The sequence below is a fragment of the Ranitomeya variabilis genome, chromosome 2, assembly GCF_051348905.1.
Source record: "Ranitomeya variabilis isolate aRanVar5 chromosome 2, aRanVar5.hap1, whole genome shotgun sequence".
In the NCBI taxonomy this organism is placed as follows: Eukaryota; Metazoa; Chordata; class Amphibia; order Anura; family Dendrobatidae; genus Ranitomeya; species Ranitomeya variabilis.
In genome coordinates, this window is record NC_135233.1 from 247,771,619 (window position 1) to 247,799,208 (window position 27,590).

The 27,590-nt window shown below is 44.6% G+C and overlaps 1 long non-coding RNA gene across 1 annotated transcript; it reads right to left on the bottom strand.

Annotated features, from left to right (window-relative positions):
- Positions 1-308: 308 nt before the first annotated feature.
- LOC143809305 (uncharacterized) lies at positions 309-27,590 on the bottom strand. Its single transcript, XR_013222206.1, has 3 exons — positions 27,474-27,590; positions 11,114-11,224; positions 309-1,035 (listed from the first exon to the last, which is right to left on the bottom strand). It is a non-coding gene; the product is annotated as an uncharacterized LOC143809305 (long non-coding RNA).

Sequence of the window (27,590 nt, forward strand, 5' to 3'; positions counted from 1 at the left end):
CACGATGCAATCATGACGCCACAGCGGGACACTTGACGACGAAAGAAAGTTTCAAACGATCTGCTACGACGTACGATTCTCAGCGGGGTCCCTGATCGCAGTAGCGTGTCAGACACTGCGATATCGTATGGATATCGCTGGAACGTCACGGATCGTGCCGTCGTAGCGACCAAAGTGCCACTGTGTGACAGTACCCTTAGTCTACAGTAAACCAAACTACTGATATGGTTTACAATAAATATGCCAAACAATGGTGGAAGAGAAAGGATGAGGTGTCACATGAAACATTGTTACGTAATATATAAAGAGTCTCCAGGAACAGGAGCTTGCTCATCTCCTCTGCCTACTGCCACCATCTCAGAAAATATAGGACCATTCCTGGTCCAAAAGCCTGACCTCCTTCTTTAAGCTGTCTCTTCTTCCCCTCTTCCTGGAATGTCTCTTTCTGTCGATATCCTGATACCTTCCCTCCCTCCCCAGCAGAGAAACAGGAAAAAGTACAAGGAAGAAGAAAAAAAAAAATCAAAGCCACACATATTGATTCCAGATGTTTGCTGTGCTTGCTGCACCCCCCTCTTTCCTTGCAATTTAATTAAATTCCCCCAGACAGCCAGGAGGAATTTTTTTTAATGATCAAATTTCCCTGGCTCCACTCCTAAAGTGCCCCCTCTCCCCGCCCTTCTGATAAATGGCCAACTACATTCTTCCTGAAATCACGGCAGCCAAAGACCAGGGAGGGCAGCATTATCCCAGAATCCTCCTTTGTAACAAAGTTCTGGAGTCTGACAGCATCTTGTTCCCAGCAGACACCAATCCCTGTGCCATTAACTCTTTCACCCTGTTTCCGAAACAGTAGACAAGAATCCAAACTCAAGGAACAGTTCAGTGCCGTCTTGTCGGCTGTGCACCAAAGTTTTTTTGGATGTCGCCATAGATGAATTGGCTCTGGTGTCGCGATGGACGTCACTTCCTCGGATCTTGGCTTTGAAGTTGCTGCGGCTTGTTAAACGTTCGGTAGACAGGACTTCCACTCACCTGGAGAAGTCATCAAAAATAACGAACAAGATCATTAGAAGTTTGACACGAATAACAGCTACACGTTCCTAAATTGCCTAAGGTTCACTGAAAGGTCAAGAAACCCAGAATTCGATGGCAGATAGAAAACACCTGACCAAAATAGTCTAAAACGTACTCATGGCGATTAACACTTTTGCTACCAAGGGTAACGCTACCTTGATGAATAGCCAACTTAAGTGAGGTGTATCGGATAGACTGTCAATGAGAAGGAGGAAGGGCATAGAGGACATTGGGTACAACTCAAGCCTTTTTGTCTGAGGGGGCACAAAACCATCTCTGCCACACCAGTAGTAGAATTGGCACTTGAGAGGTAGGAGATCAGGAACTTCAACCGTTTTTTTACTTATATACGTTTCCAAGGAATTATGGATGACCATCAACATCACTACCATCCTAAAGCTTTAGCCACTCAGCTTTCTCACACCCTTTAATGGCACAGTTCCCTAGAGAAACAAGAGACTTTAGTAAAACAGTAATGTTGGCCATATTTGATGGGCCACTATGGGCATTTTAGAAAATAAAAGATACAACTTTCAGCACCATTGATTACATTCATAAGTTAATAGGAGTCAGGGGCAGCGTTTCTTTATATCCTTCAGTTTTTGGAGACCATAAACAATCTTTCCGATTTCCACAGTCACTCCCCCCTTCCCTTTCCTTTCCCTCACTCCCAATCTGGCGCCTTTACCCTCTCCACTTGTGGGTTTTAGAATTTCGTCTTTGGCTTATATTCTTTCAACAATTAATCATCAAGTTGTTATTTGCTGAGGTAGGTGGGACGCCTCCTCGGTTTTTAGACCTGGCCGGAGCGTGCGGTGAAAAATGGCAGGATCTTTCAACTGGGCTTTCCTTGGGGGGAAGAGCGCACTCGGTTGCCCAGGAGTTGGCTTTGTCAGACATGCAGACATGTGACCTGTCCCTTGAGACCTTACACAGAAAAATCATATCACACCTCAATTTTTTAAGCAAAACTCAGACATTCCCTCTCTCTGCCATTTCCGCTGCTGTCTCCTCATTTCCATTTCATGGGATAGCGCTGGCTGAACAAGTCATCTCCGCCTGAGATTATATGAGGTTAAAAGAGAATAGCTGGGGGAAAAGAAAAGCCCACCGTGCTCCTTGTAAAACTGTGTGGGATCAGGCAGAGCCATGCTAAAACTTACACTAACTACAGTAAGGGGTAAAAAAGAACAAAAAAAATAAAAAAAAAAAACAAAATATCAAGATTCATCAAGCAACCTATGCAAAAAAAATCTGTAATTTGTTGCATTAATTTTGATGCATTGTCAAGTTATTAAAAAAAAAAAAACTGTTATTCCCAATGGATAGTGGATAATTTACTGTTTCTTGGTGCTCCCACTACTGAGACCTCCAGCAATCCTATGATCCGGACTATGGAACACCAAAAAAAATTGAGTTTTGCAGCTCTGTCATGAATTCAGTGGAGATGGACATCCTCGGCTATTTTCGGCAATCCTACTGGCAATGAATTGAGTGGAGGCTGAACGTGAACTGGCTCCATTCAAGATGAAGCCCATCTTTTAAGTTACAGAGCCCAAATCTCATGGTTCCAGAGACCTGAACTCATGATTGCTGGGGGTCACAGCAATCAGACTTCCAGTGATCACAAAGCTATCAAGATTAGGCCAACAGATATTATTGTAAAATATATTACTTCATTTTACTATTTAAAGACATTAGAACACACAAATGACAAAATAAAATGGGTATTGGGAAAAAGGTGTGGAAATTATTTAAAAAAATGGGGAGGGGTATGGATGTCCACCAGATATATATGTGTCAAGAATTTAAAAAATGGCAATCCAATGGCCATATAATAAATAGCACACTAGCACCATACATAGAAAATTACATTACATGCCCAATGTAAATAAAAAATGAGAGAAAATATATGAAGGTGCAGCGTGCCACAGTTATTCAAGATGTTAAAAGGGTGACCAAAATATTATTGAACCATACAAAAGATATATACCAATGAAAAATATCATATAATAATGCAGTACCGACCAAAAGTTTGGACACACCTTCTCATTTAAAGATTTTTCTGTATTTTCATGACTATGAAAATTGTACATTCACACTGAAGGCATCAAAACTATGAACTAACACATGTGGATTTATATACTTAACAAAAAAGTGTGAAACAACTGAAAATATGTCTTATATTCTAGGTTCTTCAAAGTAGCCACCTTTTGCTTTGATGACTGCTTTGCACAAACCTTGAGGAAGACGCTATAGGCGTCGATACGCGTGGGTCACAACTACGATACAGCCTGTTAGAAATCCACCGAACCAACACTGCCAGGAGCCCTATTACCGCCTAGGTGTTAGGTAGGGTGTGATGCATGGGACCTGAATATCAGGGTCAAGGTATCCATATGGTGTTTAGCATGTCTCTAAGTGTATTACATGTTATCCTATTTTTGGATTCCTTTTTGTGGGACATAGAATATTAAGGGTGTATTATCTGGTTTGTGGTATTATATCGCACCATACAACGCCCATATGCTGGACAGTTTGGTTCTACGATTTGTGTATTTATGCATCGGCTGTATAAGGTTATATGCTGTGTTATAGTATTCACCGATTATCTGTATGGACCCGTTACCCCAGGTCATATTTTTAGGGGGTTTTTAAATGCTTTTATGTTTTTGTGTGGTGTTTCCTAAATAAAGATGTCGTTTGTATAAATTTTGAATTGTTGTGGTGATCCCAATTTGTATGCATACACTTTGCTTTTTCTGGTTCTACTATACTCCCCTCCGCTCAGCGCTCACACAGGGTTAATGCCAGCGGTAAGGGACCGCGTTATGCCGCGGGTAACGCACTCCGTTACCGCTGCTATTAACCCTGTGTGTCCCCAACTTTTTACTATTGATGCTGCCTATGCAGCATCATTAGTAAAAAGATCTAATGTTAAAAATAATAAAAAAATAAAAAACCTGCTATTCTCACCCTCCGTAGTCCGACGATGGACTCGTGCCTGCCGCCATCTTCCGTTCCCAGAGATGCATTGCGAAATTACCCAGAAGACTCGCGAGACCACTAAGTCATCTGGGTAATTTCGCAATGCATCCTGTGAACGGAAGATGGCGGTAGCCACGCGCGCATGGCCAGAGCTTCGCTGGATCCCGGCGGGTGAGTATATAACTATTTTTTATTTTAATTATTTTTTTTAACAGGGATATGGTGCCCACACTGCTAAATACTGCGTGGGCTGTGCTATATACTGTGTGGGCTGCGTTATATACTACATGGCTGCTACATACTACATGGGCAGTGTGATAAACTGCGTGGGCAGTGTGATATACTGCGTGGGCTGTGTTATATACTGCGTGCCCTGTGTTAGATACTGCGTGGCTGCTATATACTGCGTGGGCTGTGTTATATAGTATGTGGGCTGTGTTATATACTGTTTGGGCTGTGTTATATACTGCGTGGCCACTGCTATATACTGCGTGGCCTGTATTAACGCATTGGGTATTCTACAATATGTATGTATGTATATAGCAGCCACATAATATATAGCACAGGCCACGTAGTATTTGTCTGCTATATACTACATGGCTCCTATATACTTCGTGGCCTGTGCTATATACTATGTGGCTGCTATATACATACATACATACATATTCTAGAATACCCGATGCATTAGAATCGGGCCACCGTCTAGTCTACTATATAATTGTCAAAGGGTCACTTCCGTCTTTCTTTCTGTCTTTTCTGTCTGTCTGTCTGTAACGGAAATCCCAAGTCTCTGATTGATCGCGGCAAAACAGCCACGACCAATCAGCGATGTGCACAGTCCAGCGGCAAAATGGCAGCTCCTTACTCCCCGCAGTCAGTGCCCGCTCCATACTCCTCTCCAGTCAGCGCTCACACAGGGTTAATGGCAGCGTTAACGGACCACGTTATGCCGCGGTGTAGCGCACTCCGTTAACGCTGCTATTAACCCTGTGTGACCAACCTTTTACTATTGATGCTGCCTATGCAGCATCAATAGTAAAAAGATCTAATGTTAAAAATAATAATAAAAAAAAAAAATAGTTATATACTCACCGTCCGTCGGCCCCTCGGATCCAGAACAGGCCTTTCCCGCTCCTCGCGACGCTCTGGTGACTGCTATGTCATCATCTCGCGAGACCGCAATGCACTCTTTGGACCTAAGCGCGCGAGGAGCATCGGTAAACGCTTCACCTGGATCCGGGGGCCAACGGAAGGTGAGTATATAACTATTTTTTATTTTAATTCTCTTTTTTTAACAGGGATATGCTGCTCACATTGCTATATACTACGTGTGCTGTGCAATATACTACGTGGGCTGTGCAATATACTATGTGGGCTGTGCAATATACTACGTGGGCTGTGCAATATACTACGTGGTTGTGCAATATACTTTGTGGGCTGTGCTATATACTACGTGGGCTGTGTTATACACTATGTTGTTGTGAATTTGGTTTTTGGGCTCCCCCGGTGGTCACTGGTGGTACTGGACTTGTGTGCTTCACTTTCTCTGTTTTCCTCTGCCAACGGTTTTAACCCTTGGCCGGCCATACTGTCATGGTTCCCAATGGCAAGGAAACGTCAGAGAACTTAAATAGCAGACTAGCTCTTGGGTGATGGAATCTCGAGCTGACCGTGAGCTAAACCTACCACAGAACTAACAGTGGCCGGGTGACGTGCCTACGTTTTATCCCTAGACGCCCAGCGCCAGCCGGAGAACTAACTAACCCTAATAGAGGAAAAAACAGACCTGGCTTACCTCTAGGGAAATTCCCCCAAAAAGGAGACAGAAGCCCCCCACATATATTGACGGTGAGTTCAGAGGAAAAGACATACGCAGTATGAAGGTAGGTTCAGCAAAGCGAGGTCCGCTTACTAGATAGCAAGAAGATACAATAGGGAACTTCACGGTCAGCTGAAAACCCTATTAAAATACCATCCAGAAATTACTTTAAGACTCATGTGTCAACTCATGACACCGGAGTGGTAATTTCGGCCCACAAGAGCTTCCAGCTACAGAAACATAACATAACTGTGAACTGGAACAAAAATGCAAACAAACTTAGGACTAAGGCTACGTTCACATTTGCGTTGTGCGCCGCAGCGTCGGCGCCGCAACGCACAACGCAAATAAAAACGCAGCAAAACGCATGCACAACGCTGCGTTTTGCGCCGCATGCGTCGTTTTTTTCATTGAATTTGGACGCAGCAAAAATGCAACTTGCTGCGTCCTCTGCGCACCGACGCGGGCGCCGCAGCGACGCATGCGGCGCAAAACGCAAGTGCGCCGCATGTCCATGCGCCCCCATGTTAAATATAGGGGCGCATGACGCATGCGGCGCCGCTGCGGCGCCCGACGCTGCGGCGAGGACCGCAAATGTGAACGTAGCCTTAGAGTCCAACTTAGCTGATAGTAGTCTAGAAGCAGGAACATGCAACAGAAAGGCTCTGGTTACATTGATGGCCGGCACTAGAATAACTGAGCAGCAAGGCTAAATAGGATACTCCCATATCCTGATGGAAACAGGTGAACAGAGAAAGTGAAGCACACAAGTCCAGTACCACCAGTGACCACCGGGGGAGCCCCAAAACCAAATTCACAACACTATGTGGGCTGTTATATACTACGTGGCCTGTGTTATATACTACGTGGGCTGTTATATACTACGTGGCCTGTGTTATACACTCCGTGGCCTGTGTTATACACTACATGGGCTGTGTTATACACTACGAGGGCTGTGTTATACACTACGTGGGCTGTGTTATACACTACGTGAGCTGTGTTATATACTGGGTGTGTGGGCTGTTATATACTACATGAGCTGTGTTATATGCTACGTGGGCTGTTATAAACTACGTGGCTGTGTTATATGCTGTGTGGGCTGTTATACACTCCGTGGGCTGTGCTATATACTACGTGGCTGTGCTATATACTCCGTGGGCTGTGTTATATACTACGTGGCTGTGCTATATACTATGTGGCTGTGCAATATACTCTGTGGGCTGTGCTATATACTCTGTGGGCTGTGCTATATACTACGTGGCTGTGTAATATACTACGTGGCTGTGCTATGTACTAAGTGGCTGTGCTATTTACTACGTGAGCTGTTATATACTACGTGACTGTGCTATATACTATGTGGCCGGCCGCGAACAATCAGCGACAGGCGCAGTCCGGCCGCAAATTGGCGCGGGATTTGAACCACGCTTCGCTAATTGGTCGCGGTTGGCCAAATCCTGTGTATTCAATGTATTATTCTAAAATCTTCATAAATAAACTACATACATATTCTAGAATACCCGATGCGTTATAATCGGGCTACCATCTAGTACAGTATATAATCCCTTTTAGCTAAAGCAAATATAATGGCCAGTTACACGGCTGACACCATCTATCGGTGTTATCTGCTTTACTATAATTCTGTAATGTTATATTTGTGAAAGTAATTTTGTGGTATTATTTGGCATTATGTATTTGAACATTGCATGGCACTCTATTATTGTCCAGGCTTGGGGTTCATGTCTGTAGTCACTCTATGTGACTGCGGACTTGTGAATCCTCACAGCGCACATAGTGCGCACTGTCAGGATTCACCGGTGTCGTCGTCAGGAGTGGAACGGCACGTGACCGCAAGTATGTGATTTTCATATTTCCAGCCACATTCTGACTAGACGGGTCCAGTCTTGCTCTATTAACTTGTATTGAGCAAGGCCGCGCACATCTAGTTGACATGTGAGGGCATGTGTTGTGAATTTGGTTTTTGGGCTCCCCCGGTGGTCACTGGTGGTACTGGACTTGTGTGCTTCACTTTCTCTGTTCACCTGTTTCCATCAGGATATGGGTGTATCCTATTTAGCCTTGCTGCTCAGTTATTCTAGTGCCGGCCATCAATGTAACCAGAGCCTTTCTGTTGCATGTTCCTGCTTCTAGACTACTATCAGCTAAGTTGGACTCTTAGTCCTAAGTTTGTTTTGCATTTTTGTTCCAGTTCACAGTTATGTTATTTTTCTGTAGCTGGAAGCTCTTGTGGGCCGAAATTGCCACTCCGGTGTCATGAGTTGACACATGAGTCTTAAAGTAATTTCGGGATGGTATTTTAATAGGGTTTTCAGCTGACCGTGAAGTTCCGTATTGCATCTTCTTGCTATCTAGTAAGCGGACCTCGCTTTGCTGAACCTACCTTCATACTACGTATGTCTTTTCCTCTGAACTCACCGTCAATATATGTGGGGGGCTTCTGTCTCCTTTTTGGGGGAATTTCCCTAGAGGTAAGCCAGGTCTGTCTTTTCCTCTATTAGGGTTAGTTAGTTCTCCGGCTGGCGCTGGGCGTCTAGGGATAAAACGTAGGTACGTCACCCGGCCACTGTTAGTTGTGTGGTAGGTTTAGCTCACGGTCAGCTCGAGATTCCATCACCCAGGAGCTAGTCTGTAGTTTAAGTTCTCTGACGTTTCCTTGCCATTGGGAACCATGACAGGCATGTATGCAAGTCGCATACTTGCGGTCATGTGCCCACCAGCTGCTAGTGTTGGCACCAAAGAATCCTAACAACACACAGTGCATGTGCTGTGAGCAGGGTCGTACATAGAAATCATAGGGCCCCATAGCAGAAATGCTAATTGCCTCCCTCCTCCCATCCAAAAAAAAAGAAAATCGTTGGGGTCACAGAAGAGCATATCTCACAACTTTCCAGTCTTTATATAGTAATTTTCCTCCTGCTGAAGTCCCAGATTCTTCTTTCATTGCCCCCAAAAAGTATGATGCCAACAAAAGTGCCCCCAAAAACAGTTTGATACCTCCATGGTGAATTCCTCCATATTAGTCTCTACACATAATGACCCTACTGTATCCCATCTTCACTCCCAAGGCAAATTATGGTGACCCTAACTCAGTATGAACCTCAACTGTGACCCCCCCACCCCACAGCCCTCCATGCAGTATAATGGCCCCACACTGTATAGTGTCCCTACTAGCCCTCCATACAGTATAATGGCCCCCACACAGTATGATGGGCCCACATAAACCTTCACATTGTATAATTGCTTGCATACAGTATAATGGCCCCCCACATAGCCCTCTAAATATTATAATGGCCCCACATTGCCTTCCACATAGCATGATGATCCACATATAATCCTCCATATAGTATATTGCATCCCCATAATAATTCATATAGTATAATGCACTCCCCATGGTCCTCCATGTAATATAATGCACTCCCTATGGTCCTGCATACAATATAGTGCACTCTCCATGGTCCTCCATGCAATATAATGCACCTTCCATGGTCCTCCATTCAATATAATGCACTCCCCATGGTCCTCCATAGAATATAATACAATTTCCATGGTCCTCCATACAATATGATGCACCCCCATGGTCCTCCATATAATATAATGCACCCCCCCATGGTCCTTCGTACAATATAAAGCACTTCCCATGGTCCTCCATACAATATAATGCACTACCCATGGTCCTCCATACAATATAATGCACTACTCACGGTCATCCATACAATATAATGCACCCTCCATTGTCCTCCATAGAATATAATGCACCTCCCATGGTGCTCCATAGAATATAATGCACTCCACATGGTCCTCCATAGAATATAATGCACCACCCATTGTCCTCCATACAATATAATGCACTCCCCATGGTCCTCCATAGAATATAATGCACTCCTCATGGTCCTCCATACAATATAAAGCACTCCCCATGGTCTACAATGCAATAAAATGCACTCCCCACAGTCCTCTATACAATGTAATGCACTCCCCATGGTCCTCCATACAATATAATGCACTACCCATGGTCCTCCATAGAATAAAATGCACTACCCACGGTCGTCCATACAATATAATGCACCTCCCCTGGTCCTTCATAGAATATAATGCACCCCCATTGTCCTGCATACAATATAATGCACTCCCCACGGTCCTCCATAGAATATAATGCACCACCCATTGTCCTCCATGGAATATAATGCACTCCCCATAGTCCTCCATAGAATATAATGCACTCCTCATGGTTCTCCATACAATATAAAGCACTCCCCATGGTCCACAATGCAATAAAATGCACTCCCCACGGTCCTCTATACAATGTAATGCACTCCCCATGGCCCTCCATACATTATAATGCACTCCCCAAGGTCCTCCATACAATATAAAGCACTCCTCATGGTCCTCCATACAATATAATGCACTACCCATGGTCCTCCATACAATATAATGCACTCCCCATGGTCCTCCATACAAAATAATGCACCCCATGGTCCTCCATGCAATATAATGCACCCCCCATGGTCCTCCATAGAGTATAATGCACCTTCCATTGTCCTCCATACGATGTAATGCACCCCCCATGGTCCTCCATACAATATAATGAACCTCATTTGGTCCTCCATACAATATAATGCATCACCCATGGTCCTTCGTACAATATAATGCACCACCCATGGTCCTCCATACAATAGAATGAACCTCATATGGTCCTCCATACAATATAATGTACCCTCCATGGTCCTCCATATAATATAATGCACCCCCATGATCCTCCATGCAATATAGTGCACCCCCATGGTCCTCTATAGAGTATAATGCATCCCCCATTGTCCTCCATATGATATAATGCACCCCCCATGGTCCTCCATACAATAAAATGAACCTTATATGGTCCTCCATACAATATAATGCACCCCCCATGGTCCTCCATACAATATAATGCACCCCCCATGGTCCTCCATACAATATAATGCACCACCCATGGTCCTCCATAGAATATAATGCACCTCATGGTCCTCCATAGAATATAATGAACCCCTATGGTCCTCCATAGAATATAATGCACCCCCATGGGCCTCCATAGAATATAATGCACCAACATGGGCCTCCACAGAATATAATGCAACCCCATGGTCCTCCATAGGATATAATGCACCCCCATGGTCCTCCATACCCCATTATGACCACCAGTCACTGATATAAAAAATAAATAAATACAATACTCACCTCTCCTCGTTCCACCTGATGCTCCGGTCTCCTGAGCGTGTGGTGTGAAGCGCGGCACATCTCGAAGAACTAAGGAGGGCACCATCAAGCACTATCATCCATGGGTTCAACCTGCAGCATATCAAAAAATAAACTAATACCAAAAAAAGAGAACAAAGAGACATGCACAACAGCAGGGATCACGATACAAAATCACACATTTTTATTAGTATATTTAGTATATGTAAACCACACACGATTATTAAAACCATTTAAAAACACAGAAGAATATAAGCATCATGCCCTTTAAGGGCAGGAGCTGCAGACTGCTTACTGACGCCTCAAAAATCTATCACAGTGAGAATTGCAGCATGGATATCTGAGTAGTTATAATATGTCAAACATGATCCAATACAGCTTGATATACTAACATTTCCTCTCAGAACCCATAATAATAATAATCTTTATTTATATAGCACCAACATATTCCGCAGCGCTTTACAGTTAAACAGTTCAAACCCATTGGGATTATATGTTGCAGACATTGTCTTTAAATAATTCAAGCATACAAATGGGGAATTCTTAAATGTCACTATCCTAATACAATGCAGAAAGAGATTGGTACCCAATATAAGCAAATAAAATATCAAAAAAGGAGTTTTAAAGTGAAACAATATTATAATAAGGTAATAATTAACTATCAAATAAATAAAAAATCCAAAAAGAAGAAAAACACATATAATGAAAACCAATAAAAAATATACCATATCTGGCATTAAGACACAGGTTTGTTTGCACACAAAATCTGGCTGGCAAACACTTTCCCTTAGTTCTCAATAGGCAACTATAATGGACATGCTCACAGAACACACAGGTAGGTGTGAGACCCCTTTCACACATCATTTTTTGTCTATCAGTCGCAATCCGTAGAATTTTTAAAAAAACAGATCCGGCTACTGATGCCGCCGGATCCGTTTTTTTCTCATAGACTTGTATTAGCGACAGATTGCGACGGATGGCCTCACCTTTCATTGGTCGTTCGCTGGATCCGTCAAAAAATGTTTGTCCAGCGGCCGGAGACAATGGACAAAGTAATATTTTTGTCTCCATCAAAAAAATTGACAGCAACGGATCCGTCGCCATCTGTCATTTGCTAGAATGGAAGCCTATGGCACCAGATCCGTCAAATGACTGAATCCGGCGACGGATTCCGTTTTTTTTAAATGAGCATGCTCCGATTTATTTAGCCAGCCCTCCTAGTCGGATCTGTCGGAAAAACAGATCGGTCGCATCAGTTTTTCACAATCTGCGACGGATCCGTCGATCCATCGAGCCAACAGATTGTGACTGACGGCAAAAAACTGATGTGTGAAAGGGGCCTTAGAGGCACACTGATGGATGGAGGGGGGCCCAATGCGGGCATTGGCAGGTGGATGGGTGGGCCGGTATGGGTTCTGACACCAGGCCTGCCTGTCTCATTGGGTCCATAGCAGTCGTGTGGCCTGCCGCCATTGGCTGTATGCCACTAGCTGTGAAAATTGACAAGTCTCCAGTCACACAGGGTAGCTGCAGACTTGTATCTCAATCTTGGGCAACCCCTTTATACTTACCAATTTCCTCCAATAAACGAGCGATGATCAATAGGTCAATCCATGCTCTTTTAATGACTCGACCATACAATTTACTCTGCAGATTTTGACAGTGAATCCTCAAATATTATTCACAACTAGCTAATGAACCCGATCTACACCCGGGTGGCGAGCTGTTGTGAATTCTATTTTTGGGCTCCCTCTAGTGGTCACAAGCGGTACTGTGTAGTGTTGTCTTTCTGCAGGTTGGCTGCATCAGCTGGTTCGTTATCCTTGGTTGGTTTCCTATTTAGCTCACCTGGAGACTCAGTTCCTTGCCTGCTATCAATGTATTCAGTGCTCTTCAGATTCCTTGTGTCTACCTTGCTCCCAGTCTCTCCAAGACAAGCTAAGTTTTTGTTTGATCATTTTTTGATTATCAGTGTTCATTATGTTTTTAGTCCAGCTCGCTAAAATGTGATTTCCTCGCTTGCTGGTTGCTCTAGGGGACTGAGTTTCTCCCCCCACACCGTTAGTTGGTGTGGGGGTTCTTGAAATCTCAGAGTGGATATTTTGTAAGGGTTTTTTACTGACCGCATAGATTCCCTTTTCTATTTTCTGCTATCTAGTATTAGTGGGCCTCATTTGCTGAATCTGCTTTCACCCCTGTGTATGTGCCTTCCTCTTACCTCACCGTTATTATCTGTTGGGGGCTTCTATATCTTTGGGGATTATTTCTCTGGAGGCAAGAGAGGTCTTTTCTTTCTCTCTAGGGGTAGTTAGTTCCTCAGGCTGGCTCGAGACGTCTAGGATTTTTAGGCACGTTCACCGGCTACTTCTAGTGTGTTTGGATAGGTTCAGATTTGCGGTCAGTTCAGTTGCCACCTCCCTAGAGCTTGTCCTATGTTTGTTACTTAGCTGGAGTATTTGTGATCCTCAACCACTAAGGATCATAACAGCGAGCATATCCAGTGGATTTTCTGCATGCAAATTCTCCATAGAAAACCTGTAGCGTATCCGTCCTTTGTAGACAACCCTTAATATTGGTCCACCAGCTTAATAGTTTGCCTATAATACATCCCCCTCCTCCTACTCAACAGCATACCTAGGTAGGTGTTTAGGAAAACTGTTGTGGATTCTGTTTGTGGGCTCCCTCTGGTGGTTACTGCTGGTACTGGGTGACTTTGGTGGGTTGCGGCCTTTGGTTTCCACCTGTCCATCAGAGGCTGGGTGTTTCCTATTTTACCTGGCCTTTCTGTCATTCCCTTGCCGGCTATCAATGTATTCAGATGTGCTCTGTTTGGTTCCTGCCTACCTGCTCCCAGATCTTTCAGGATAAGCTAAGTGCTGATTTTCAGTTGTTTGGTTTTTTGTCCAGCTTGCTTATTATGTCTCTATGCTAGCTGGTAGCTCTAGTGGACTGAGGTTCTCCCCATGTGCCATGAGTTGGCACATGGGTTCTTGTAATCTCAGGATGGTTTTTTTGATTAGGGTTTTTTGCTGACCGCTCAGTCCCCTTTTGTATCGTTCTGCTTTCTAGTTTACAGCGGGCCTCAATTTGCTAAATCTATATATATCATCTCTATGTGTGTGCCTTCCTCTCATTTCATCGTCAATACATGTGAGGGGGCAACTATATCTTTTGGGGTTCATTCCTCTGGAGGCAAGTGAGGTCTTTATTTTCTCTGCAGTACTAGTTAGCTCTTAGGCTGGTGCGTGGCGTCTAGAACCAACGTAGGCACGCTCCCTGGCTATCTCTAGTTGCGTTTGTCAGGCGTAGGGCAGCGGTCAGCCCAGGTTCCATCACCCTAGAGCTCGTCCGTTATTTATTTGTACTTTGCTTGTCCTGTGCTATCCCTAGCCATTGGGGATTCATGACAGTATAGCCGGCCCACAAAGTGTTAATTGTTTGGGCTGAAGCAGGAGAATAAGAAGTGTTTAAGGGAAATTTTTTTTTTTTTTTTCCCTTCAGAGTTTTGCTGCCTAGCCCTTAATTGCTGTCTAGCTGCTTCTTACCTCCTCTTAACCCTTGAATGGCTCTGATCTTAGCTGTTTAACATGGATGTCCAGAGTTTGGCTTCCAGCCTGAGTAATCTCGCGGCAAAAGTTCAAAACATACAGGATTTTGTTGTTCACACTCCCATGTCTGAACCTAGAATTCCTATTCCAGAGTTCTTCAATGGAAATAGATCTACCTTCCTGAATTTCAGGAACAATTGTAAATTGTTTCTTTCTTTAAAATCTCGCTCCTCTGGAGACCCTGCTCAACAGGTCAGGATTGTAATATCTTTCCTGCGGGGCGACCCTCAGAATTGGGCATTTGCATTGGCACCAGGGGATCCTGCATTGCTTAGTGTGGATGCGTTTTTTCTGGCATTGGGATTGCTCTATGAGGAACCCAACCTGGAGATTCAGGCTGAAAAGGCTTTATTAGCCCTCTCTCAGGGGCATGATGAAGCGGAAATATATTGTCAAAAATTTCGGAAATGGTCGGTGCTTACTCAGTGGAATGAGTGCGCCCTGGCTGCAAACTTCAGAAATGGTCTTTCTGAGGCCATTAAGGATATTATGGTGGGGTTCCCTACGCCTACAGGTCTGAATGAGTCTATGGCTATGGCCATTCAGATTGATCGGCGTTTGCGGGAGCGCAAACCCGTGCACCAGTTGGCGGTGTCTTCTGAACAGGCACCTGAGACTATGCAATGTGATAGAATTCAGTCCAGAAGTGAACGGCAAAATTATAGGCGGAAAAATGGATTGTGTTTTTATTGTGGTGATTCAGCTCATGTTATATCAGCATGCTCTAAACGCACAAAAAAGCTTGATAAATCTTTTGCCATTGGTACTCTGCAGCCTAAGTTCATTTTGTCTGTGACTCTGATTTTTTCACTGTCTTCCATTTCCGTTGATGCCTATGTGGATTCGGGCGCTGCCCTGAGTCTTATGGATTGGTCAATTGCTAAACGCTGCGGTTTTAGTCTGGAGCCTCTGGAAGTCCCTATTCCTCTGAAGGGAATTGACTCTACACCATTGGCTATGAATAAACCGCAGTATTGGACACAAGTGACCATGCGCATGACTCCCGTTCATCAGGAGGTGATTCGCTTCCTTGTACTGTATAATTTACATGATGTACTAGTGCTGGGTCTGCCATGGTTACAAACTCATAATCCTGTCCTGGACTGGAAAACAATGTCTGTGTTAAGCTGGGGATGTCAGGGGGTTCATGATGATGCACCTCCGATTTCTATCGCTTCATCTACTCCTTCTGAGATCCCTGAGTTTTTGTCTGACTATAGGGATGTTTTTGAGGAGCCTAAGCTCAATTCGCTCCCTCCTCATAGAGATTGTGACTGTGCTATAGAATTGATTCCTGGCAGTAACTTCCCTAAGGGTCGTTTATTTAATCTGTCACTGCCAGAGCATACTGCTATGCGGAATTATATTAAGGAGTCCTTGGAAAAGGGACATATTCGTCCATCTTCGTCCCCTCTGGGAGCAGGTTTTTTTTTCGTGGCAAAAAAAGATGGTATTGTATAGATTATCGCCTTCTGAATAAGATTACAGTCAAATATCAGTATCCATTGCCATTATTGACTGACTTGTTTGCTCGCATTAGGGGGGCTAGGTGGTTCACTAAGATAGATCTTCGCGGTGCGTATAATCTGGTGCGGATAAAACAAGGTGATGAGTGGAAAACCGCATTTAATACGCCTGAGGGCCATTTTGAGTATTTGGTAATGCCTTTTGGACTCTCCAATGCTCCGTCAGTCTTTCAGTCCTTTATGCACAATATTTTCCGTGAATATCTGGATAAGTTTATGATTGTGTATTTGGATGATATTTTGGTGTTTTCTGATGACTGGGAGTCTCATGTTCTACAGGTCAGGAAGGTGTTTCAGGTTCTGCGGGCCAATTCTCTGTTTGTGAAGGGCTCAAAGTGTCTCTTCGGAGTCCAGAAGATTTCTTTTTTGGGGTACATTTTTTCTCCTTCTACTATTGAGATGGATCCCGTTAAGGTTCAGGCAATTTGTGACTGGACACAACCTACATCTGTTAAGAGCCTACAGAAGTTCTTGGGGTTTGCTAATTTTTATCGTCGGTTCATTGCAAATTTTTCCAGTATTGTTAAACCTTTGACTGATTTAACTAAAAAGGGTGCTGATGTTGCTAATTGGTCTCCTGCGGCTGTGGGGGCCTTTCAGGAACTTAAGCGCCGGTTTTCTTCTGCTCCTGTGTTGTGTCAACCAGATGTTTCACTTCCTTTTCAGGTTGAGGTTGATGCTTCCGAGATTGGAGCGGGGGCGGTTTTGTCACAGAGAAGTTCTGATGGCTCGGTGATGAAGCCATGTGCATTCTTCTCTAGAAAATTCTCGCCCGCCGAGCGCAATTATGATGTGGGTAATCGGGAGCTTTTGGCCATGAAGTGGGCATTTGAGGAGTGGCGTCATTGGCTTGAGGGTGCTAAACATCGTGTGGTGGTCTTGACTGATCACAAGAATCTCATTTACCTTGAGTCTGCCAGGCGTTTGAATCCTAGACAGGCTCGTTGGTCGTTGTTTTTTTCTCGTTTCAATTTCGTGGTTTCATACCTGCCAGGTTCAAAGAATGTGAAGGCAGATGCTCTTTCCAGGAGTTTTGTGCCTGACTCTCCTGGAGACTCTGGGCCTACTGGTATCCTTAGGGATGGGGTAATATTGTCCGCCGTATCCCCAGACTTGCGACGTGCATTGCAGGAGTTTCAGGTGGATAAGCCGGATCGTTGTCCACCAGAAAGACTGTTTGTTCCGGATGATTGGACCAGTAGAGTCATCTCCGAGGTCCATTCTTCTGTGTTGGCTGGTCATCCTGGAATATTTGGTACTAGAGACTTGGTGGCCAGGTCTTTTTGGTGGCCTTCCTTGTCTAGGGATGTGCGTACCTTTGTGCAGTCTTGTGAAGTGTGTGCTCGAGCTAAGCCTTGCTGTTCTCGGGCCAGTGGGTTGTTGTTATCCTTGCCCATCCCGAAGAGGCCTTGGACGCACATTTCCATGGATTTTATTTCTGATCTCCCGGTTTCACAGAAAATGTCCGTTATCTGGGTTGTGTGTGACCGCTTTTCTAAGATGGTTCATTTGGTGCCCTTGCCTAAGTTGCCTTCCTCCTCTGAGTTGGTCCCTTTATTTTTTCAGAACGTGGTTCGTTTGCATGGGATTCCGGAGAATATCGTTTCTGACAGGGGATCCCAGTTTGTGTCTAGATTTTGGCGGACGTTTTGTGCCAAGATGGGCATTGATTTGTCTTTCTCGTCTGCATTCCATCCTCAGACGAATGGCCAGACGGAGCGAACTAATCAGACCTTGGAAACTTATTTGAGGTGTTTTGTTTCTGCTGACCAAGATGACTGGGTTGCTTTTTTGCCACTGGCCGAATTTGCTCTTAATAATCGGGCTAGTTCTGCCACGTTGGTCTCTCCTTTTTTTTGTAATTCGGGGTTTCATCCTCGTTTTTCCTCTGGTCAGGTGGAGTCTTCGGATTGTCCTGGAGTGGACATGGTGGTGGACAGGCTACATCAGATTTGGAATCAGGTGGTGGACAATTTGAAGTTATCTCAGGAGAAGACTCAGCAGTTTGCTAATCGCCGTCGCCGCGTGGGTCCCCGACTTCTTGTTGGGGATTTGGTGTGGTTGTCTTCTCGTTTTGTCCCTATGAAGGTCTCTTCTCCTAAGTTCAAGCCTCGGTTCATCGGTCCTTATAGGATCTCGGAGATTCTTAACCCTGTATCTTTTCGTTTGGATCTCCCAGCATCGTTTGCTATTCATAATGTGTTCCATCGGTCGTTGTTGCGGAGGTATGAGGTGCCCGTTGTTCCTTCGGTTGAGCCTCCTGCTCCGGTGCTGGTGGAGGGAGAATTGGAGTATGTTGTTGAGAAGATCTTGGATTCTCGTGTTTCCAGACGCAAACTCCAGTATTTGGTTAAGTGGAAGGGTTATGGTCAGGAGGATAATTCCTGGGTGGTCGCCTCCGATGTTCATGCGACTGATTTGGTCCGCGCCTTCCATAGAGCTCACCCTGATCACCCTGGGGGTTCTCGTGAGGGTTCGGTGACCCCTCCTCAAGGGGGGGGTACTGTTGTGGATTCTGTTTGTGGGCTCCCTCTGGTGGTTACTGCTGGTACTGGGTGACTTTGGTGGGTTGCGGCCTTTGGTTTCCACCTGTCCATCAGAGGCTGGGTGTTTCCTATTTTACCTGGCCTTTCTGTCATTCCCTTGCCGGCTATCAATGTATTCAGATGTGCTCTGTTTGGTTCCTGCCTACCTGCTCCCAGATCTTTCAGGATAAGCTAAGTGCTGATTTTCAGTTGTTTGGTTTTTTGTCCAGCTTGCTTATTATGTCTCTATGCTAGCTGGTAGCTCTAGTGGACTGAGGTTCTCCCCATGTGCCATGAGTTGGCACATGGGTTCTTGTAATCTCAGGATGGTTTTTTTGATTAGGGTTTTTTGCTGACCGCTCAGTCCCCTTTTGTATCGTTCTGCTTTCTAGTTTACAGCGGGCCTCAATTTGCTAAATCTATATATATCATCTCTATGTGTGTGCCTTCCTCTCATTTCATCGTCAATACATGTGAGGGGGCAACTATATCTTTTGGGGTTCATTCCTCTGGAGGCAAGTGAGGTCTTTATTTTCTCTGCAGTACTAGTTAGCTCTTAGGCTGGTGCGTGGCGTCTAGAACCAACGTAGGCACGCTCCCTGGCTATCTCTAGTTGCGTTTGTCAGGCGTAGGGCAGCGGTCAGCCCAGGTTCCATCACCCTAGAGCTCGTCCGTTATTTATTTGTACTTTGCTTGTCCTGTGCTATCCCTAGCCATTGGGGATTCATGACAGAAAACTAGTTGACATCTACTATCCAAGCTGTGATGGTGGCAAGATTTCCAACCATCCAGAAATTCTTGGACCATCCATAAAAACAAGGCAAATTTTAACCCTGACTGTAAAAAATAAAATAAAATTAGGTGCGTCTGTGATTTTTTTTAAAGCTGGAGAAACTTGCACAGATAATTATGTCTGTAATTATCATCATTTTACAGTTCACTGTGAATGTAGCTAATCGGAATTATGGGCTGTGGACATGCATAACTCTCAACCGTCCCGGAACCAGCAGGACAGTCCCGATTTGAGACTCTGTCCTGCTGTCCTGGCCTGGATCCTCCTTTTCCCGCATGGCCTCAGACCAAATGTACCACCACTTTAAACTGCTAGCGCGATAGCTAGCTGTGTCAGATCGGAGCAGATATTGCTCCTTGCTCCGATACTGACTGGCACAGGAGACACGGAGAGGCATCTTTATCAGTGGCATACCGGAGCTGCAGCGACGTGAGCAGTCAGCAGCGCGGCTGGATGACATCATTCAACGCGCGGGAGATGAAGCTGCCGGCTGCTGCGAGGGAGCGCGGTGAGGTGTGTGTGTGTAGGTGTGTGTGGTGATGGAGAAGGCAATGATGGGGGTGGCTGAGAAGGCAATGATGGTGATGTGAGGGCAATTGTGTGGGTGGGTTAACTATGTGTGGCCATTGCACTGTACGCAGCATCATGTGGGGCCATTATACTGTATGCAGCATCATGTGGTTCCATTATACACTACGCAGCATCATGTGAAGCCATTATAATAATCTTTATTTTTATATAGCGCTAACATATTCCGCAGCGCTTTACAGTTTGCACACATTATCATGACTGTCCCCGTTGGGGCTCACAATCTAAATTCCCTATCAGTATGTCTTTGGAATGTGGAAGGAAACCGGAGTACCCAGAGGAAACCCACGCAAACATGGAGAGAACATACAAACTCTTTGCAGATGTTGCCTTGGTGGGGTTTGAACCCAGGACTCCAGCGCTGCAAGGCTGCTGTGCTAACCACTGTGCCACCGTGCTACCCACCCATGCAGTATCATGTGGGCCCATTATACTGTACGGAGCATCATGTGAGGCCATTATACAGTAAACAGCATCATGTGGGGCCATTAGACAGTACGCAGCATCATGTGGGGCCATTACACAGTATGCAGCATCATGTGGGGCCATTATACTGTATGGAGCATCATGTGAGGCCATTATACAGTACTCAACATCATGTGGGGCTTTTATACTGTATGGAGCATCATGTGAGGCCATTATACTGGACACAGCATCATGTTGGGCCATTATACAGTACGCAGCATCATGTGGGGGCATCATACCATATGGAGCATTATGTGAGGCCATTATACAGTACGCAGCATCATGTGGGGCCATTATACTGTACGCAGCATCATGTAGGGCCATTATACTGTATGCAGCATCATGTGGGGCTATTATACAGTATGGAGCACTGTGTGGGCATTATACAGTATTGAGAATCATGTGTGGCCATTATACAGTATGGAGCACTGTGTGGCCATATTTTTTTGTTTATTTATAATTATTGTTTATTAAACAGTGTGATCAGCAGTGCTAAATGGGTGCCGTTGGGGCATGGATATGGGTGTGAATAGTTGTGAAATGAGTGTGGTCAAGGGTATGGCCTAAAATTTGCAACGTTTGTCCCTCTTTGCCTTCTTCAAAAGTTGGGAGGTATGGACATATATCACTCAGAATTGTAATGATTTATTATAGTTTTCCAAGGTGTCCAGAAAAAATGTTGGCTGTCCATGATTTTTGGATGTGTCTTTCAGATAGAAGAAAAAATAAAGTTGGGAACTCTGAATGGTAAGTTGGCATCCATCATGCTCGATATTCGGTATATACTGTCTATAGTTGTACGGTTCTTGATGTTTCTAATGATGCAGTATTATGTCCCAATGTAGTGCGCTCATTTTCTGCATTCTTTGTACATGACCTTAGCCGTGCTCCCATACTGCACAACCAGAAAGCTCAGCCACTTCTAAGTAAAGTCAACGGGACAGTGAACTTTTGACTAGAGCAGTTACACGTCTGTAAATGTTTTCCTGAGTTCAGTAATTAGTGTACACCTAATTTCCGTTCCTCTCTGCTTCCTCGCGCTGCCCCGCTAATCATAATTTAGAGGGTGTTGTTAACACCTTACTGGTGTTGCTAGTAATGACCTATATAGCTCCGCACAATCCCAGCGTATCAACACTTGCTCCAGGCGTCTACGTAATAGATTTAGCAATCAGGGCAGCAAGTCTGCCTTATTGATTAGAGTTCCATGACCGCAGGGGACTCATTGATCCCAGCTGCATATACAGATTATGAGCATAGCCATTCACTTTGATAAGGTGTCAATTTATTTCAGGCACACCAAAACAAAAGCTGCAGTTTTTTTTTACTTCCAAAAGCAGTAGTTAGCAAGAATAAAGTTAGGAAGAATTAAGATAGCCTTGCGAAAATTAATCTCTATAGAAGGATGAATGGATGCTGAGCATAAAAATCTGTGTAATATAGTCATAAAATACACTGTGGGCTACTAATAAAAACCCAAATTATTTAGTGTTCTAGAGAAAAGGTGCCTCAAATCCATCTATGGTCAGTGAGATATTTTCTTGAACCATGACTAATATTTGTGGTGGTGACATTGTACGTAAAAATTAGATTTTCAATGTTCTTTTCATTAGTAGCCAACCAATCTTAAAAAAATGGACCATGTATAACCAGTAAATCCTGAGCCTTATAAATGTTCAGACAATCCTAAAGATTATTCTTTGCTCTTGTGACGCATCATTCTTGGCAGTGTCTTTATCTTCATTTTATCTATTGGGCCAATGGTCTCATCCACATTGCTTGTATGAGCCATGGGTCTAGTCTTTGTTGCCCTGGTGGAACAATAGTCATGTTTTCTGTAATGATTCCACCTCTCAGTGCTGAGCTAACTGTCTAGTGATTGACAGCTCTATTGTCCAGTCTGGTGTAGGGGTGTGCTGAGCTATCTGTGCAGTGATTGACAGCTCCGCTGTCTGTGTTTTTACTGACAGCTGTCCAATCTGAGACTGCAAGGTGTTGACCTCTCGTCAGGTGCTCTCAGTTCCCTTGACTGCTCAGCTATTTAACTGAGCTGGCAATCCCAGATAGCTGTTAGCTGTAGCATCAGTTAAGTGTGGTTGGTTTACTCTGTGCTTTGTATTTTTCTTGTTGATCTACCGCATTTTGACCTTGGACCTTGTTCTGCCCATCCTTCTGTTTAACCCCTTTGCTTTGATCAGCTATATTTCTGGTATTTTGACCTCGGACCATTACCTGACTATGACTTTGTCTCTCTGTTTATGACATACCCTCCTGGCTACTGACCTCGTACTAATCGATTATCCCGACTCATGGCTTGTCCGTGAGAAGTGACTCAGCGTCATATTTTCATTGCTTATGTGGGACATTCATTTTGTCTTCATTGCTGTCAAGAGATGTTTGTCTTTCATTGGTCCTCATTTCTCCTGTAAACCATTGGCCGTGCCTTCAGTGCTCTTGTAAGACATTGATCTTATCTTCATTGCTCATGTGAGATATTAGTCTTGTCTTCATTTCTCTTTTAAAACATAAATCTTGTCATCACTGCCTTAGAGGAACATTCGTCCCCTATCTGTCGGAGTCCCACAAGGTTCAGTCCTTGGGCCCCTGCTCTTCTCCATTTACACCTTTGGCCTGGGACAGCTCATAGAATCTCATGGCTTTCAGTATCACCTCTATGCTGATGACACCCAGATCTACATCTCTGGACCAGATATCACCTCCCTACTAACCAGAATCCCTCAATGTCTGTCCACTATTTCATCCTTCTTCTCCGCTAGATTTCTGAAACTTAACATGGACAAAACAGAATTCATCATCTTTCCCCATCTCACGCGACCCCCCCAACGAACCTATCCATTACAGTACATGGCTGCCCACTCTCCTCAGTCCCACAAGCTCGCTGGCTTGGGGTAATCATTGACGCTGATCTCTCCTTCAAACCACATATCCAAGCCCTTTCCACTTCCTGCCGACTTCAACTCAAAAATATTTCACGAATCCGTACATTCCTCAACCAAGAATCTGCAAAAACCCTAGTCCATGCCCTCATCATCTCTCGCCTTGACTACTGCAACCTCCTGCTCTGTGGCCTCCCCTCTAACACTCTCACACCCCTCCAATCTATTCTAAACTGTGCTGCCCGACTAATCCACCTGTCCCCCCGCTATTCCCCGGCCTCTCCCCTCTGTCATTCCCTTCACTGGCTCCCCATTGCCCAGAGACTCCACTACAAAACCCTAACCATGACGTACAAAGCCATCCACAACCTGTCTCCTCCATACATCTGTGACCTCGTCTCCCGGTACTTACCTACACGCAACCTCCGATCCTCACAAGATCTCCTTCTCTACTCCCCTCTTATCTCCTGTTCCCACAATCGTATACAAGATTTCTCTCGCGTATCACCCCTACTCTGGAACCCTCTACCACAACACATCAGACTCTCGCCTACCATCGAAACCTTCAAAAAGAGCCTGAAGACCCACCTCTTCTGACAAGCCTACAACCTGCAGTAACCACCGATCAACCAAACTGCTGCATGACCAGCTCTATCCTCACCTACTGTATTCTCACCCATCCCTTGTAGATTGTGAGCCTTCGCAGGTAGGGTCCTCTCTCTTCCTGTACCAGTTATGACTTGTATTGTTTGTTTAAGATTATTGTACTTGTTTTTATTATGTATACCCCTCCTCACATGTAAAGCGCCATGGAATAAATGGCGCTATAACAATAAATAATAATAATAATAATAATTTGCATTGTCTTCATTGATCTAGTGGGAGAACTGTCTTGTCTTCATTACTCTTGTGAGCCATTGGTCTTGCCTTCATTGTTCTTCTAGGGCACCGGACCTATCTTCACTGCATTTGTGGGGCATTAGGTTGTCATGACATAAGTCTTGTAATTATTGCTCTTGAGTAAGGGTACCGTCACACATTGAAATTTTCATCGCTGCGACGGCACGATTCGTGACGTCGCAGCGTCGTATGAATATCGCTCCAGCGTCGTAGACTGCGGTCACACGTTGCAATCACGGCGCTGGAGCGATGCCGAAGTCCCCGGGTAACCAGGGTAAACATCGGGTAACTAAGCGCAGGGCCGCGCTTAGTAACCCGATGTTTACCCTGGTTACCAGCGTAAACGTAAAAAAACAAACAGTACATACTCACTCGTCGGTGTCCTTCAGGTCCCTTGCCGTCTGCTTCCTGCTCTGAGTGCAGCCGTACAGTGAGAGCAGATCGCAGCACCGCTGCGCTCTGCTCTCACTTTCCGGCCGGCACTCAGAGCAGGAAGCAGACGGCAAGGGACCTGAAGGACACCGACGGGTGAGTATGCACGGTTTGTTTTTTTACGTTTACGCTTGTAACCAGGGTAAACATCGGGTTACTAAGCGCGGCCCTGCGCTTAGTTACCCGATGTTTACCCTGGTTACAAGCGAAGACATCGCTGGATCGCTGTCACACACAACGATCCAGCGATGTCAGCGGGTGATCAAGCGACGAAAGAAAGTTCCAAACGATCTGCTACGACGTACGATTCTCAGCAGGGTGTCTGATCGCAGTAGCGTGTCAGACACAGCGATATCGTAACGATATCGCTAGAACGTCACGAATCGTAACGTCGTAGCGATGGAAATTTCAATGTGTGACGGTACCCTAACATTGGCCTTGTCTTCAATCCTCTCAATGGACAGTTGTATTGTATTCATTGCTCTCTTCTACCATCTGTTTTATCTTCATGGCTCTCATGGAATACTGGTTTTGTCTTCATTGTTCTTTTGAGGCAATTAAATGGTCTTCTTAACTGCTTTTTGTACAATTGGATTGTCATATCTTAAGTCTTGTCATCACTGCATTTGAGGAATATTGGCTTTGACTTTATTTCTTTCATTAGCCAATTGTGTTGTCTTCATTCCTCTCATAGGCCATTGATCTTGTCTTCAGAGCTCTTGAGGAAATTTGTCTTTCTTAATTGTTCTTGTATGGCATTGATCTGTTTCCACAGCATTTGTAGGGATTGGGTCATCATGATATCTTAAGTTTTATCTTCACTGTTCTTGAGTAAAGGCCCCGTCTCACTAAGCGATTTACCAACGATCACGACCAGCGATACGACCTGGCCGTGATTGTTGGTAAGTCGCTGTGTGGTCGCTGGGGAGCTGTCACACAGACAGCTCTCTCCAGCGACCAACGATCAGGGGAACGACTTCGGCATCGTTGAAACTGTCTTCAACGATGCCGAAGTCCCCCTGCAGTACCCGGGTAACCAGGGTAAACATCGGGTTACTAAGCGCAGGGCCGCGCTTAGTAACCCGATGTTTACCCTGGTTACCAAAAAAAACAAACAGTACATACTCGCCTTTCGGTGTCCGTCAGGTCCCTTGCCGTCTGCTTCCTGCTCTGACTGAGATCCGGCCGTACAGTGAGAGCAGAGCGCAGCGGTGACGTCACTGCTGTGCTCTCACTTCTCACTGTACGGCCGGCAGTCAGTCAGAGCAGGAAGCAGACGGCAAGGGACCTGACGGACATCAGAAGGCGAGTATGTATTGTTTGTTTTTTTTACATTTACGCTGGTAACCAGGGTAAACATCGGGTTACTAAGCGCGGCCCTGCGCTTAGTAACCCGATGTTTACCCTGGTTACCAGTGAAGACATCGCTGGATCGGTGTCACACACACCGATTCAGCGATGTCAGCGGGGCCTCAACGACCGAAAAAAGGTCCAGGCCATTCCGACACGACCAGCGATCTCACAGCAGGGGCCTGATCGCTGGTACGTGTCACACATAGCGAGATCGCTATGGAGGTCGCTGTTGCGTCACAAAACTTGTGACTCAGCAGCGATCTCGCTAGCGATCTCGCTATGTGAGACGGGGCCTTAACAGTAGCCTTGTCTTCGTTGCTCTTGTGGGACAGTTGTCTTCATTGCACTAATCGACCATAGGTCTTGTCTTCATTCCTTCGCAGGGAGATTGGTCTTGTCTTCATTGCTCTTGTAGGCCATTGATCTTGTCTTCCCATCAGGGCATTTGGTGGTCATTTTATCATAATTTGAAATTTGTCAACTGACTTTTTTGAGACATATATGTAGAGCTTTTTTTTTAGTTACAAACGTACTATTGTGTGACACATAGATAAAGTACATAGAAAAATATATATCAGTTGTAGCTTATTGATATCAGTCAACATGTAATTTACCATAATTATCTCATTTTTAATCAGTGCTCTTAAGTCGATTTTTTGTTCTTGGTGGCCATATCATTCTCAAGACTTTCATGACTCCTTTTTGATCCTTCAGGCTTCTCATTGTCATGATAAGGGTTTCTGAGTTTGTCTCAGTAGATCTTGGTGTTGGTCATTCTCTTCACATTCTCTTTTATCTCTTTCTCTAATGAGATGAATCTTCTAATAACAAGCTAGAATTTATAGGTAGAAGTAGAAAGTTGAAATTCAAAGATCTTTTTAATTTTTCAACATTAGTCTTCTGGAGCACCCAGAATCTAAAGGTACTTCTCTCGCAGTTAAAAAATCCATGTATGAATCTTTCAAGCATCAAATTAGGGACATTTAGTAGACTCTATGGCCTCATGTGTAATGTTCAGGGTTAGGTCACTTCTCCTTCTGCCCTGAAGTTCTTTTGACACAGAATAATGTGATTATCGACAAACCTGATTTCCCTTCCTGTCCAATCAAGGTTTAGTCAGATACAATCAGGTTTTGACCAGGTGACTGTTTTCAAAACATATGCAGCACAGTCTTAGACATCGAAAAAGTCCAATAAAAATAATCTTTTGGATGTTTTTGTATAGAATATCTGGGAAAGAAAGGTGAATTCATACCTTGTTTGCATGTGAAGTGCTAATTTAAAAGATTGTTCTCAAAACTAATCTTCAGGAACAGACCTCTCCTCTGCCTTCCAGCTTCCTGCTTGTTCCTGCATGTTGGGGGGGCGTGCG